General features: G+C 32.2%; 1 long non-coding RNA gene across 1 annotated transcript; it reads left to right on the forward strand.

Moving 5' to 3' along the window:
• The first annotated feature begins 5,361 nt into the window (after positions 1–5,361).
• On the forward strand, positions 5,362–7,403 carry LOC128286589 (uncharacterized). Its single transcript, XR_008277201.1, has 3 exons — positions 5,362–5,473; positions 5,918–5,990; positions 7,103–7,403. It is a non-coding gene; the product is annotated as an uncharacterized LOC128286589 (long non-coding RNA).
• Positions 7,404–17,274: the final 9,871 nt, after the last annotated feature.

Here is a 17,274-nt window from a genome sequence, read left to right on the forward strand (position 1 = left end):
TTGCTGCTGCTTCTTTCCTTCTTTTGCAGGTAACACCGAAAAATCCGGCGGTGATGGAGGCTCGACGATGGTGGTGACGAACCAGGTACTGACTGCGCACTGACTTTCGGCGCTGATGGAGGGTTGCTGGAACGATGGGAACTGAAGTGGCGTGACTCTTGGTCGATCGCGATGTCTTTGCGCTGAGGGTTTCCAGAAACCCTAAGTCTCCTGATTCTTCAAGTTTGGGCTTTGTTGGGCTACTGCTTATTGGGTTTGGGTGTAAACGGGTTTTGGGTAGTTTAGCTGGGTCATGGGTGTAACGGGTTATTGGGTTAGTTTAGTGTGTCAGGGGTAGGACTAGTCTGCTAGGCTTTGGGTTAATATGGTTGGGCCTGTAAATGGACTATAATAAAATAAACATTTATTTATTTTATTTTTTGTTTTTGGGTTTTATTTAATTATGGGCCCGGGCAAAAAATAGGTTCTACAGATATTATATTTCTTTTTAATTGTGTATCATGCATCATTTCTTAATTATTACTATGTATGTTTGTATGTTTTGCTTATCCATCTTCAATATAAGCTATGTGTATCTTTGTATATATGATGTTATGTAATCTTAAACATGTATGTATCTAGTATATGAATTTTGTATTGTTGCCATTGTATCGTTTAAATGCATGTTTTATTCACTCATTATTGCAATATTCTATTCCATAATGATAATATGTTCCATCATGTATCGGTTTTAAAAAGAGACTTCAAAGTTTTCAAAAATAAAAAAGGCAATGCTTAGTATTTGGAAGCTTCGAAAAAAGTAGTGTCCTAACTTATTGGGTTGCAACTTTTCTCGTTGAGTTCGAATAGTCAAGTACCCTTCTAAGTTTTTAAGATTTTCAAAATACGAGCAACTATCTTGGAATTTCAAAGCGTCGTGTCTAACTTATTGGATGTGGCGATTTGTCTTTTCGAGATAGGGATTTCCAAAAGGTTAACTTAGTGTCAATGTTTTGATACAAGTGAATCTCAATTTTCAAAATCAAGATATTTTAAAGAGGATTGTATCTTAAAATTTTTAAAATTTCCGACCTTAAAGACATTTGATAATTAATTAGGTATCAATTTTTGGGCATTACGAGGGTGCTAATCCTTCCTCGTACGTAACCGACTCCCGAACCCGTTCTTTTATTTCGTAGACCAAAACTAATGATTTTAAAACAAAATGTTTTAAAGGTGATCCAATCACACCTAAAAAGATTGGTGGCGACTCCCGTTTTCGTTTTTAAAGTCGATTTCCATTTTCTAAAACTCGATTTAAAAATGATTTCGACAAACGCTAAATGAAAAAACTAAAACTTTTAACTACCCACAACCAGATAAGATACTATGCCTAAGAAAAATTCAAGGATATGAATGGTTTAGTAAATTTGACTGTAAATCAAGATTTCTTCAACTAAGTTAAAAGAAAAAAAGCAAAGAATTAACAGCTTTTAGTATACCAGGAGATTTTTACCATTGGAATGTATTACCATTTGGATATAAAAATGCATCTAGAAGATTTCTAAGCTTTTATGGAGAGAATATTTAAAAACCATTATAATGACTTTATATTAGATGATATACTTATAAACAGAAGAAGAACACTATAAACACCTAGAAATATTTAGTGAAATAGCTTACAAAATGGGTTTAGTACTATCACAAAGAAAAGCTGAAATAGCAAAAAATCAGATCGACTATTTAGGAATAATAATTGATGAAGGAGGAATAAAAATGCAGGAATTTATTATTGATAAAATTATTACATTTGACGAAGAAATAGATACAATGAAGAAATTACAATCCTTTTTAGGATTAGTAAACCAATTAAGAGACTATGTACCAAAATTATCAGACTTACTAATAGAATTATATAAAAAGTTAGAAAGGATCAAGAGTTTACTTGGACAGAAGAAAATAAGAAACAGATTCAGTTAGTAAATTTGGAAAAATAAAATTAAGATAGAAAACTAATCAGAAATAAATGCTAATATAGAAAAAATAAAACAAGAACAAGGAAATCCTATACTACAATCACTAATAGAAACTACTATTAAGGATACACTAAGAGAAGAATTACAAAAATACAAACTAGAACCAGAAACGTCTAATATTGAAAAGGAAACTATAACAGGACAAATTACTATACCAGAAGGAGTTAGACTAACAAAGCAGGAAGAAACACCAATCTATGGACCATTCGGAGAATACTATACAATAGGAAAAAACTATTGATGGTTATAAACGAAAAATAGGAACTACAAACAAAGACAGAAAATTTTTAATAGAAAACGATTCAAAAGGAAAACAGGAACTATGGTTAAATAAAAAATTTAGAAGAATTAATTTTTGGTAATTACAATGAAAGACTAATAAGACTGGAAAAAGAAAATAGGAATATAGACTACGAAAAGAAAAAATTAAGACAAAAAGATTATAGTACAGATTTAACCATTGAAGAAGATAGTGAACCAATTAAAGAAAAAAGATCTAAGGAAATTTAAAAGGCCCAGTTTTGAAACCCAGACTTATAAGATCTACCATTCCCCCAAGAAGTCTAAGACCAAATAATTTTCCACCAGTATCAAATAACCCAATAGGACAAAGACCAATAAGCCCATTCTCATCAGTCCAACACACTTCTTATGCAGAAACTTCAAAAAGAGAGCCATCGCCCCAAAACCAGAACTCTATTGTCTATAACTATACCAAGAACCTATTGAGCCTCATAAACAACTTCAATAAAAAACCAGCTTCAGCAGACTATCAACAAGGAATTGGCTATGTTTGTACAGCAATGGGAAGAATCAACTTTGTAACCACTCTCCCGGGGTACAATTCGAAGCTCATCAAAACTTTATTTGATTATGGACTACTTCATGGGATATACACTTCGACTGGAGACTAATTATCAGAATTCAAGGACAAACTTAAACCTACAGCGACTTGTAAGAGAACACATCCAACGAACCAAGGCGACTTTTGTATTTGTCAAACTTTTATCAGCAATGGCTGATATTTTACCAGATAGAATTTTAAAACCAATTATGATCGTAAAGATTGTCACGTCCAAAGAAATATATGTATCAGAAGAAAAAATCAAAAGCTTAGACGAAGTAACAACCGGAGAAATTCAGAGTCTACTACAACAGCAACGGGCACAGGGACTAAACATTATCCTCAGGGAAATCACCAACACTTTAGAAAATAATACGCCAATCTGGGTATATGAAGACAATGAAGGAAGACTTATCTATTCATTAACAGAAAGGCCAAATGATGATAACTTATTATGCGACTTCAGAAATGGAGGAACACAATTTTAAGTCCAGACTGCGACGATATGTACAAAACCAACTCAATTCAGAAGAACTTTCTATCTCAACCAGTTAAGAAATTACTATGTGAAGCACTTCGAAATCATCTAGGACACAAATGCTCAACATGCCAGGAGGAAAATCAAGTTACGATTACCCATGTGGAACTTTTAATGGAAGACTAGTCAGTAAAATAGGTGATAAAATGATGAGTTTATGCATTTGAAACTTATGTAAGTTGTAATGATCTTGGCTTATTGATTTGGTATGCTTTGGTTATGGAATTGAGTAGTGAATGGGATGGTATTTAAATGGCATGGAATATGTTTGAAGTGGCTGACTTGGTTGTCTAAAATGTATGCAAATGATGTAAAATGTTTTAATTTTAATGCTTATAAGGAGGACCCAAAATGGGTAGCAATTTGGCCTTGTGATGACCTATTTTTGCCCATACGGGCAGAGACACGGGCATGTGTCTCAGCCGTGTTGTTTGAGGGCCATTTTGAAATGAATCTGAGTAGACCACACAGTCACACACACCCAGGCGTGTGCTAGGCCGTGTGGCCAAGTCAGTTTCGGCCACGGGCTAGACACACGAGCATGTGGCTGGTCGTATAGCCAAGTCAGTAGCCTGCCTAATTTTCACACGGCCTGACACATGGACGTGTCTTGTGGCCGTGTGGACAAGTCAGTGTGTATGCCTTGTTTTAACACGGCTTAGACTCACGGGCGTGTCTAATGTCGTGTGAGGCACACGACCTGTTTACACTGGCGTGTGACCCTTATAACTTTGAAAAAAAAATATTTAAGTTTCGAAAATTTTATATGTGTTCGGTTTAGTCCGGACCCCTTTCTAAAGCATGTTTTAAGATCTCGTAGACCTATATAAGGGACAGTGTGTATGAATGAATGAGATATGATAATATATGATAACAATGTATGAAATTTGTATGTGAATGATATGATATGATAAGTAATGCCTCGTAACCTTGTTTCGGCAACGGATACGGGTTAAGGGTGTTACAGGACAGGCTCCTCTATTGGTGATACTTACAAAACTTATGTTAAACCTGAAAATTAATCAAGTTATGCCATAAGTGGACTGGGAGCTTAAATCTGTTCATATTTCCCTCTTATATAGGATGGGACTTTAGGTTTGGAAAGATAATCTCATCGATTATTAGTACAAATATAAATTTGAATTTAAAGATTGTGTAATGACCTGAATTTTACCGTTACCGAAAAAGTGTATTTTCAGGTCTCCGTTTTTGAAAAATAGATTCGTAAATATTTATTAAAAATATTTACGAAATTAATCGAGTAGTTAATTAGAGTTTAATTAAGTGAATTAGCTTAAATTAAGGATAATTGGATAAAAGGATTAAATTGAATGAAGTGTGACATTTATTATAAAGAAAATTGAAAAGACTAAATAAGTAAATAAGCTAAAAAGAATGCCAAGTGTATGGCAAAAATAAATACAAGTGTAATAAATATAATACACACATTTGTAATACATGAATGTATTTACTTATTATTTAAGTAAATATTAATGTATTTATTATTATTAAATTGATATTATATGATAAATAAATAAAAGTAAGACAAATGTGTGGTAATGTTGGGTACAAGTGTATTAATAAAAATACATACACTTGTAATGCTTGTATTTAAGTATTAATAGATATTTATTATTTATAAAAGGTATTTATTAATTAAATAATTATATTATAAGATTTTTATGTGAAAAATAAATAAAAGTTGACAAATGTATGGTGCATATGGTGAAATGTGTAATACTAATATACATACAATTGTAAAATACATGTATATTTACTTATTATATAAATATATTATTAAATTATATATTAATATTAAGTAAAAGATATTTATATAATAAATAGATTAAAGAAAGACAAATGTAATAATATATGTATATACAAATGTAAAATAGATATTGAATATTAAATAGATATTTTATTATAGCTATTATTTATATATATAAAGTAAAAGAAAAGAATAGAAAAGAAAGAAAGGATAAAATGAAACAGAGAGCAGGGGAAAGAAAGAAGGAAGGAAAAAAGAAAGAAGGAAAAATGGGAAAATTTGGATTTCAAGGCTTGAAAGTTAAATAGGTATGTCAAATTAGCCCTTTTTACTTGATTTTGATGTTTTAGAAACTTTAGAACAAGGTTTTGATGAAGTTAAGTTGATATATTATAAGATAGTTGATCATAAGACATTGTTCTTGTTGAACAAAAAGATGAATTAAGGGCTGAATTGATAGAAATTCAAGTTAGAAATGAAATAAGGATTGAATTGTAAAGTAATTCATAAGTTTTGAATAGTAGGGACTAAATTGAAGAATTTTGAAATCATAGTTTATGATGAAATTAGAGAGCTGAAATAAGTTTGAAGTGGAAATTAAATGAAAATATTGAGTTAAATATGAAAAATAAAAGTTATTCTCGATTTAAGGACTAAATTGGAATTTAGGAAAAAGTTGGATAAAAATTGAAATATTTAATGTGAAAATTGAATGTTAGTGTATTGATATTTAATTATTTTAATTTCTGTAGCTAACGTTGTCTGGGGAAATCTCGGCTAAGCAAGGAAATGACAAGGACAATAGGAGTTAGCTCGGAAATTACGGTTTGTATTTCTATAATCCGAACTTAATACTTAAATTATTGGATTTATTATTTAATATATATATATAGTAGATGTTTTGAGATGATTATTTGAATTAGATTGAATATTGATTATATTGAACTGATTTATGAATATATGTGAATGTTTGAATTGAAATAAATATTGATGTGGAAATTGAATAATAAATATTTGTTATATTGGAAAATATATGTAGTTGGAAGTGTGATGAAATTGATAGGAAAATGTGATTATTGTGAAATTGAATATTTATTAGTGAAAAGTGAATGGAATTATATTGAATTGAAAATATATAGTTAATTAATTAAAATATGAATTAATTGAAAACTGAAAAATGAATTAAATACCCTATTAACTAGTCGGGCTAGTTGGATATAGTTGGCATGCCATAGGATATGGAAGAGTACGGGTTTTTCCGACTTACTGATTAGGCACTTATGTGTGACTCATCACATCTTTATCATATCTTGTTATCGATTCAACACTTTGTGTGTCGGATATTGTTATCATTATCAATTCATCATATCGTTTAGAATTTGTTCCGATGAGGTACTCGTAAACCGCATCGCTACTATTATCGTTATTGTTCTGCTCGCTTCACCGATGAGGCACTATGTGCCGATCTTGATGTGTTGGTTGGATCCGTATCCGTCTAGGTCCGAGTCATGTTAATAGGGTAAATAAAGGAACCGGAAAGATCGACTATTCTTGAATAATTTGATTGTTATCAGATATCCGATTTTATTGAATAATTGATCACATCGGATAATTGATCAATTGATTGATCTTGAATAACTGATTATTATTGAATAATTGATTGTTATCAAATAATTGATATTCTTGAATAAATAATTGTTCTAATTGACCGATTGTTAATGAATATTACCGATTGATTAATTGCTATTGAAAAATAATAAATGATTTTGAATTTAAAGTAGACCAAAACATTGGTTGGAAAGTGAATGTTTGAATACTCATTGAGTTTGAATAGTTCAATATATATAAATTAATATGTTTTATAATTGTTTAAGTGTTCAGATTATAGAAATACCACTGAGTGTATACTCAAAGATACGGTTTGTTTCCATGCGCAGGTTAAGTTAAGGCTAGATCATTGAATCAGCATCCCAGGCCGATCCCGAATTTGATGAGGTAAAGCATGTTGAGTATTGGTAATGGCATGTACCTAGGACATCTTATGAGAGTCATCTAGGTTGTGAAAGTATTGATGAAATAAGTAAATTATGGTTGGCAATGGTATATAGTATGAAGTTGAAATAATTGATAAAGTAAGTGATATACTTAAAAAGATTCATTGGATAGGTTATAAAATATTTTAGATTGGTAAGATTTTAGTATATTTAAGTGTATTTGGATTATTTAAATGTTGGCAAATTGTATTGGTTGAAGTTTTAATTTGCAGGGTTAGAAACATTTATTTTAATAAATGACTATAATTAAATTGTACAGACCGGTAATGCCCTGTAATCCTGTTCCGGGGACGAATAAGGGTTAGTGGGTGTTACAGATTGAATTTCAATAAAGGCAATAGTGATAATACGAAAATTTACTCATTGGTCACCTTACTGTCTGCATCATCAGCAAAACCATAGAATACAAATATCTCACAACTAAACGAAGTACTGGACCTAGTTCTTAACCTTTATCGTTTTATTGTGAAAATACCCCATGACTATGTCAACCAAAGCTATCAATCTAGCTAGTTTTAACTCAAATTTTCCTTCTTCACTTGATAATCTAAACAAGCCATCAAAAGGTGTCCAAAACAGTTTCTGGGTACCAAGAATTCCACTAATTAAAGCAGTTCAAAGCCTTGCTAAATCAGATACTGGAAGATGGGCAAAATAAAGACGCCCCCAAAATGCAGATGGTGACTTCTTTGTAGGTATATATCATAATTTCCCATAAAAGTACTTCTTTGTATAAGTATATACTGGCAAAAGCCCGATACATAGCCAATCGTATCAACAATTAGGCCAAAGAGTTTGATACTCTAAAGTCAGTACCTTATAGATTTAATGTGTTTCGATACCTTTAATAGTGCATTGGAATACACCCCAAGCTTTGTCAAAATTTACTTAATTTCACAAAGGTTTAACAAGAAGTTTAACAAAATTTCAATAAGAGAATATTTTGTTATATCAAAACATTTGAAAATCAAAATTAATATATTGCGTAAAGAAAGAGAAAAAAAAAAGAAAAGAAAAAAATGAGAAATAATTTTATTGGTGTTTACATTATATTTTCGGTCAATATATTTATTATTTTACATTCATTCTATTTATACTAATCAAACACACCTATAAAAAGGCTTAAAACATAATTATCCTAAATATTGGAATAAAATGAATTATTAACATGTAAAATTATATAAAAGTTTTGAACCCCATGTGATCGTTTGATGGTTAAAGGTATTTACCACCTTAAGTGTGGTCTGAGTTCGAGTTGCACTAGTTGTATTGATGAAATTAACATAAATATATGTACTTATTCATTTTATGTATATATTAATGAAATTAAGTTTTTTAACATGTTCAAATAGATATGTTAAGTATGACTCATATTTCAGTCAAATTTAAGAAATAATCTTCTAGTTAAACTCTGTTTATTTGTTTCGATCAAACTTTAATTTGTCTAGATTATTTATTATTATTTGACCTATGAATTTATCATAGGCTCTTTTACAACATTAGAAAATACACCCATTATAACTCATAACACATTTTTACAACCTTAGAAAATACACCCATTAGAACTCATAACACATTTAGAGAATTTTGTGTTTACGTTTTGAGGGTTCTTTATTTTCGGGTTTTCAGGGTCTAGTTTTTATCTCTATCTTTTGTATTCTTCATTCTTTTGCCATTATAATAAATTATCTTTTCCCATGATTTTTATCGTCTTTAGAGGGTTTTTTCCATGTTAAATTTATGTGTTCAATTTCTCAATTTCTTTTGTTACTTTTACTTTTCGTTGCTTAATCAGGTCGATCCCTAATAAGTAGTATCAGAGCTAGTTCAATTTTTATAGATTAGCCAGTTTAGAGATGGCAGCAATAAGGTTTGAAATTGAGAAGTTCGATGGTGAAACAAATTTCAATCTATGGCAAGTTCGAATGATGGTAATTCTAGTTCAAATCAGCTTGAAAAAGGTTGTTACCTGAAAAAAGCCTAATAACCTAAATCAAACAGAATGGGAAGAGCTTGATGAAAATGTCTTGTCTGCGATCCGGTTGTGCCTTGCGAATACAGTATTGCAGGAGGTATTAATGGAGAAGAGCTTATTCCCATTGTAGAAAAGGTTAAAAACTCTTTCTGCGACTAAGTCTCTGGCTAACCGTTTAGTGTTAAAACAACGTCTATTTACGTTTCGCATGAACGAAGGTGAGCTTCTTAGAGATAACATCAGTCAATTCATTACTTTTTTAAATGATTTAAAGAATGTTGAGGTTCAGATTGACGATGAAGATCAGGCTATGCTATTATTGTGCTCTTTACCCCCTTCACACAAGTTTTTTAGGGATACTCTGATTTATGGCAGAGACAAACTCTCGTTCGAAGATGTGAAGCGTAATTTGTTAAGTAGAGACAAACTCGACAATGAGTTTGGTTTGGATAGCAAGACAGATAGGCAAGCTTCCATTTTGGTAGCATCAAAGAAGCGAGACAAAATGTGATGCTATTGTAAGAAATTAGGTCACACCAAAGTAGATTATTATAAATTGCGAAATAAAAAGATTGCTGAGAGTAACAAGGAAAATGTAGCTGGTGCTAATTTGGCTAACAAAAGCGGTAATGATTACTTGTTAGTGTCAATGAGTGAAAGCTCCGAACTTACGTTTGAGTGGATCCTAGATTCGGAATGTTCTTTCCACATGTGCCCCAATAGAGAATGGTTCTTCACATATAGTTTGGTTGAAGGTGAAGTTGCGCGCATGGGAAACAATTCATCCAGTAAGGTAATTGGTATTGGTATTGTTAAAATTAGGATGCACGATGGGACGATTAGGACACTCTCACATGTCAGGTATGTACCTGATTTACGAAAGAATCTCATCTCCTTAAGTATTTTATACTTGAAATGATGCAAAATCAACATCGAGTCGAGCGGCATTAAGGTATCTTGTGGAGCTCTCATTTTTTTTAAAAGGTAAAAAGATTGGCAGTCTTTGTATTCTGGAAGGTTCTACAGTGACCGGTGAAATCGGACATCCCTCGTACTTTACAGAGTTGAAGTCAACTAGTTCGGAGTGGAGATAACTTGGTCATAGGAGGAAAAAAGGTATGACCATTTCGTTGAAGAGAGGTTCTCTTTTGGATGCAAGTTTTGAAAAGTGAAGGCACTGTGTTCGTTAAAATCAGACCCGAGTTAGTTTTGATTTGGCAATGTACAAGTCGAAGGCTAGAAGTCTTCCAATTTCTGAGCACAGATTCGACTCAGTTAATTCCCTGCATAGTTTAAGATAGGCTCATGGCAAGCTTTCGCAAAGTTGGCGTTGTGGAATATGAGTCAAGGTGGAGATTTGTCAAGTATGACTCATATTTCAATTAAATTTAAGAAATAATCTTTTAGTTAAACTTTGTTTATTTGTTTCAATCAAAATCTGATTAGTATAAATTATTTTATTATTATTTGACCTATGAATTTAGCCTATAAATAGGCTCTTTTACAATCTTAGAAAATACACCCATTAGAGATTAAAACTCATAACACATTTAGAGAATTTTGTGTTTACGTTTTGAGGGTTTTTTGTTTTCGGGTTTTCAAGGTCTAGTTTTTATCTCCATTTTTTGTACTCTTTGTTCTTTTACCATTATAGTAAAATTATCTTTGCTCGTGGTTTTTTATCCTCTTTGGAGGGGGTTTTCCACGTTAAATTTGTATGTTCAATTTCTCAATTTCTTTTGTTATTTTTACCTGTTCGTTGCTTAATCGAGTCGATCCACAATAAGATATATATTTTTTACACACTAATAATTGGTTTTATGCATATATTGATGCCTTTCGAGTATTTGTATTACTTTCATGTTATTTTTAACCTACTCTTTTAATTATTTTATGTTATTTTTTTTGGTATCTTAATTAATTTCTTATTTTCAATAATTTGTTTGTCTAATTCAATCCAGAGAAAATCTGTATTTTCATGGTTTTTTTTTTTTGTGTCATGAGATAATTTATATATTTGTTCTTGTACATGCAAATTATTTGGACTAATTTTTAAGTTCAAACCCAGCTCGAAAGTGGGTTTACTTTTTTATCCAAATCTAACTCAATTTAATAGATGTAAATCCAGACCCGACTCTACCACTTATATTTGATTTTCTTTTAAATTAGTTTTTATTTAAAAATAATTTTTTTAAAAATATAATGCATTAAATGAAGTGTATCACAAATAAAAATACTTTTACAAAAATAAACTAAAATTAGACAATAACTACGATAATTAGAGTTGGAATTGGGCATCGAATTGTATGCTTCCTTACGATTGACCATTTCTCATATTGCATATTTAAATACAATAGCAGTTTTTTGAAATGGAATTTTATAATTTTATCATGAGTTTCTTAAACAAAACTTTTTATTTCATTCCTTATTTATTTATAAAATTTCTACTTTATTTTATTTAATTTAAGGGTAAATTACACAAACAGTCACCAAACTTTGGGGTAAATGACAAAACAGTCACCTAGGTTTCATTTGAGTCACTTAACTTTCAAAAAGTAACAAAACGGTCCTTTTTGCCGTTTTCCATCACAGACGTCACAGTAAAGTGACGTGGCAGGTGATGGAGTCCTAGCTGTCAACCTTAAGTCTAGCTGGTCGGTTACTAACACTTTACTAATAGTACCAGCAATATTTTAGGGTTTGAAAAAAAAAGAAGAAGAAGAGAAGCAGGAAGTGAAGAAGAAGAAGGAGAAGAGGAAAAATGGATATGCCTGAAGTGATTCCGATGTGCTATTGTGGAGACCCAGCCAAATTAAGCATGTCTTGGTCTAATGACAACCCAGGTAGGAGGTTTTTTGGATGTAACAAATTCGGCAGTCGATTTCGAAAACCATGTCGATTTTTCAGCTGGTTTGATCCACCATTGACGCCTCGTTCAAGAATGGTGTCGTTGGGTCTTTTGAAAAAACTGAGGACATTGGAGGATGCAAGGAAGAGAGAGAGAAGAACCTGGTTTTTGGTGCTTGTAATTGTTACTGTTTTGCTATTTTCAAAACTTTAAAAACCAGCTTATGTTTTGTAATTTTGTTGCTGGTAAATTGTTGCTTATGGTGGTATAGATGGCTGCTGTTATACATGGTTAACCATCTCATGTTGTTTACAAACACTTGAATGAAATGGAAAATTTTTGTTGATTACAAATTGTGTTGGAATATTTTTGTTGCTTAACATGTGTTAAAAATGGCTGCTGGTATACATAGCTAACCAACTCATGTTGTTGTTTACAAATTGCTTAACATTTGGTATACATGGCTACTGGTTAGAAAAGATAACAATTGATATACAAATTTAACAGTTGGTATACATAGCTGCTAGTTAGAAAAGATAACAGTTGGTATACAAATTGCTTAACAGTTGGATAACAAATAGCATGATAAATTGCTCATATATTAAGGCCAATATGCCAAACTGTAAACTATTTACAAAAGGAATGAGGGGCAAAATATTGCCAAATTTTCCTACAATTCATTACAATTGAACAGATGTGAATTGTAGGAAAATTTACAAAAAGATTCAATGACTATGCCTAAGTTTATCAACAGTAGCAATCATAGGCAAATTTCCCAAAAAATTATCTGCCTAAGTTAATAATCAGTAGCAGGCAAATTTACACAGTTTTAAAAGGTTAACAAAATGCAGTCTGTTCACATCATCATCAATGGTCTGTCATGGATGACTCTTAAGTAGAAGGCATCCATCTAACAGTGGTTGTGGTTGATTTTCTCTTTAATGGGATCTTTTGTCTTGAGGCAGCTTCTTGATGAGTTGGGGCAGTAGGTAACTGAGTTGGGGTACCCTCTTGCTGACTTGGGGTACCCTCTTGCTGGGTTCAGACACCAACTTGATGTCTTTTAACCTACAAGAATAAAAGAAATGTGAAAAACAAACAAATTCATAGATAGAAGTATATTATAAGTTAAGGTAAATTACTTACTGGAATGTTTTGGCCAACTTCCCCTTTGCAACTCCTCTTATTGTGGCCTATTATTTTGCATTTACTGCACCTCATCTCCACCCCTCTCTTGCTCAACCTTTCTATTGTTTGTGGTTCATCAGGTTCTTTCCTTCTCACTTTAGTAGGTCTGCCAGGTAGCCTTCTTAGTGGAGGAGGTAGTATTGGTAGCATGTTTGACAAAAAGGCCCATTGTTTAGGACCCTTTACTGGACTCACAAAGTTGGAGTAAATTTGAATCTGGGTTTGCTTGGTGTGCCAGGTTTGTACATAGGTCTCTGGAAACTCATTTTTTACATGAATGACAGCTTTTGCATGTATGCAAAGGATACCAGTGAGATCAGAATTCCTGCAGGAGCAGGAATTCTGAACTAAGTCCACCACATGCTAGCTGCCTGGACCACATTCAACCTGATACTTGTCCCCACCAGCATGTGATGGAACACACCTAAAAAACAGTGAGCATGCTTGGTTAAAATATACAATGACACACACACCCCTAAAAAAGCAGTCACTAAATGCATATTATAAAAAAAAATCATTGCATGCATATTAAAAAATAGGCAACACACCAACAATCATTGCATGCATATTAAAAAATAGTCAACAGCTTTCCAACAATCAATGCATGCATATTAAAAAATAGTCAACAACTTTCCAATAATCATTGCATACATATTAAAAAAGTCAATAGCTTTCCAACAATCACTGCATGTAATCAGCAACATTAAGTCAGGATATAGGCATTAGAAAGAATCTTTACCTTAATAAATCTTTTATATTAACATCCAGCTTCTTCTTGATCTTTGGACACAAAGTTCCTTTCCATTTGTCAGCTTCTTCTTTCTTCTTGACAATAAGTAACATAATCTTGGTCCTTACTGTTTCTATCATGGTCAGAATAGGTTTACCTCTTGCTTCCAGTATCATCTGTCCATAAACCACATAAATGATTAGTGAATTGCTAATGATTAGTAAGAAACATAAAACATAAGGATTTACCTTGTTAAATGATTCAGATAGATTATTTACCAACATGTTAGAATTGCTCCTAATTGAGAAGTGAGACCTTGACCAGTGAGCAGGTTTTTCTTCTTTACCAGTCATAAGCATGGTGATTGGTTTTTCTCAGTTCATCCATGGCATCATCGAACTCTCTCGTAGTGCTTGCTCTTGCAGCTTTTCAAAGCAAATCTTTCAGCTCCTTTGTTCGGAAACCAGCATTCTTGAAATTAGAATGTAGGTGTCTAACACAGTGCCTTGTTTCTGCATTAGGAAACAAGATACATATTGCTTCCAAAAGTCCCTGCAATTAGGAAAAAATAATTTAATTCTTTGACAAACCTTAAATAGAAACAACATAAATATATATATATATAGAGAGAGAGAGAGAGAGTTTTACCTTTTGTTTTTCAGACATAAAAGATATGTGGTACGAGCTCACAATTTCCAAGTCCATTGCAAGCAACTCCAAGAACCAAAGCCATGATGCTTGGTTTTCACTTTCGACAGCAGTGTATGCAAGTGGATAGATGCCATTATTTGCATCTATCCCAACAGCTGCAAGCAAGTAGCCACCATAGTAGCCCTTTAAGAAATATCCATCTAAACCTACTATCCTCCTACAACCAGCCCTATAGCCATCTTTGCATGCCTACAAACAGACATACATCCTTTGAAACAATATGTTATCCAAATAACAGATTGTTGTTGTTCCCTCATTTTGGGTCCTAAGCTCCAATAAGTACTCATAAATCTTCTCATATTGAGCCTTATGAGCTCATTCAATTAATTCCAATGCCTTAAGTTTAGCCCTCCTACATTTGGTTAGTGAGACCAAACAACAAAAATCTCTTTTGACATCTTGCTGTAATGATTTCAAAGAATAATTAGAACCGGCAATGAATTTTTCTTTATACTGTTCACCTGTCCAAACTGAGGTTACATTCCTATTTTTATAGACTTTAGAACAAGTATGGTTAGGGTTTGAACTCCTAATTTGCCAAGTCTGGTCAGTAGGGTCATTAGGGTTTAGCCTAGAAGCCCATATGAACCAAGAACATTTTTCATTGCAGACTACCTTTAACCTTCTTAAATCATTTTTGGGAAACTTAATAAAATAACTATTCAACCTACCATACTGCTTGGCAGCTTCTTTTAGACTGTGTTTAGACTTAAATAACATTCCAACCTCAAGTCTAGGATTACTCATGTCATTCTCTAGGTTGAACTCAAGCCAATTTTGGCCATCTGAGTCAGATCTATGTGCACTATCTAACCTCCCAGAATCATCACTATCACATAGTTCATCTACTCCTATACCATCTATGTTTAAACCATCTAAAGTAACTCTTTCAGATGCATCATTATCACTACCAGACACGTTTTCTTCATTCTCATTAAAATTGTCATCAATTAAACCTGCCAAACAAAGTACTCATCAATAAAGGCAGACAACATAGGCAAACACTTTAACCATTTTTGTCAGACAATAACCAATACAAAATACCGAATAATTTAATACAAACACTTCTGTCATGCACATGGCAGACAACAACCAATACAAAAATTAATTTAATCAAACACAACCATTTTTCTCATGCACATGGCAGACAAAAATAGGCAATAACCAGTACAATAAAGAAGGTAAATAACAATAGGAGCCTGGATACAAACAATGATAGATATACACAATAAACATCAGTTTAATAATGTATAATTTAATGGCAAATACAAATAATAGCAGATATACACAATAAACATCAGTTTAATAATGTATAATTTAATGGCAGATACAAACAATGGCAGATATGGCAGATACAAACAATGGCAGATATACACAATAAACATCAGTTTAATTTAATAATCTATAATTTAATGGCAGATACAAACAATGGCAGATATACACAATAAACATCAATTTGATAATGACATTCATACAATGGCAGATACAAACAATGGCAGATATACACAATAAAGATCAGTTTGATAATGGCATTCATACAATGACAGACACAAACAATGGCAGATACACACAATAAAGACCAGTTTGATAATGGCATTCATACAATGGCAGATACAAACACATCAAAATCAAAATCGAAATAAACTTAAACAATGGCAGACACAATACAGTACACATTATATGTCATAAACTTTAAAAACCAAACCCTAATCTGTCATGCACATTAATAACAAATAAAATCAAAATTGAAATAACCCTAAATCGAAATCTAAATCGAAATCAAAATCAAATTCTAATCCTAGATTGAGATCGAAATCGAAATTGAAATCAAAATCAAAATCAGAATCAATGAGTGTTTCAAAATTGTAATCAAAATCGAAATAGAAATCGAAAGCAAAATCAAAATCGAAAGTAAATTTAAAATCGAAATATCCCTAATTAACCCTAAATCGAAATAACGACATTGAAATCCAAAATTTTTAAACTAAATGCAAGAACTTACCCGTTAAAGTGGATGTAACAACACTGGTAGCTTCCCTTCTACTGCCCATTGTCTCTGACAATCAAAAACTTCCGGTTCGTCTTCTTTTCTCCCTAAACAAAATAAACCACCTTAAACCCTAAAACTTATACCCTGTTAATCGATTATTAAACCGAATTCTAACCCCAAATCAATTCTCAATTCAGTTTAAAACCTAAAAAACCCCAAATCCCGATCAAAATTTCCCAAATAGATTTTCGTTCCCCCCCAAATCCCTCTAAAGCTAATCTGTTTCTAACCCTAAAACATTAACCCATTAACCCTTCAATTTTTTTCCCTAAACCCGTCCCAAACCCATCAGCCGTCACCAACGTGGCAAGTTAACTTGCCACATCAGCGGTTAACTTGCCACGTCAACAATCCCGTTAATACCCTAACGGTAACTGTTAGTTAGTGACTGTTTTGTCACTTTTTTATAATGTTAGTGACTGTTTTGTTACTTTTTGAAAGTTAAGTGTCTGAAATGAAACCTAGGTGATTGTTTTATCATTTATCCCAAAGTTTGGTGACTGTTGGTGTAATTTACCCTTAATTTAATGATGCATGATACATACTATTATTT

This window comes from Gossypium arboreum, chromosome 13, assembly GCF_025698485.1.
Source record: "Gossypium arboreum isolate Shixiya-1 chromosome 13, ASM2569848v2, whole genome shotgun sequence".
NCBI lineage: Eukaryota > Viridiplantae > Streptophyta > Magnoliopsida > Malvales > Malvaceae > Gossypium > Gossypium arboreum.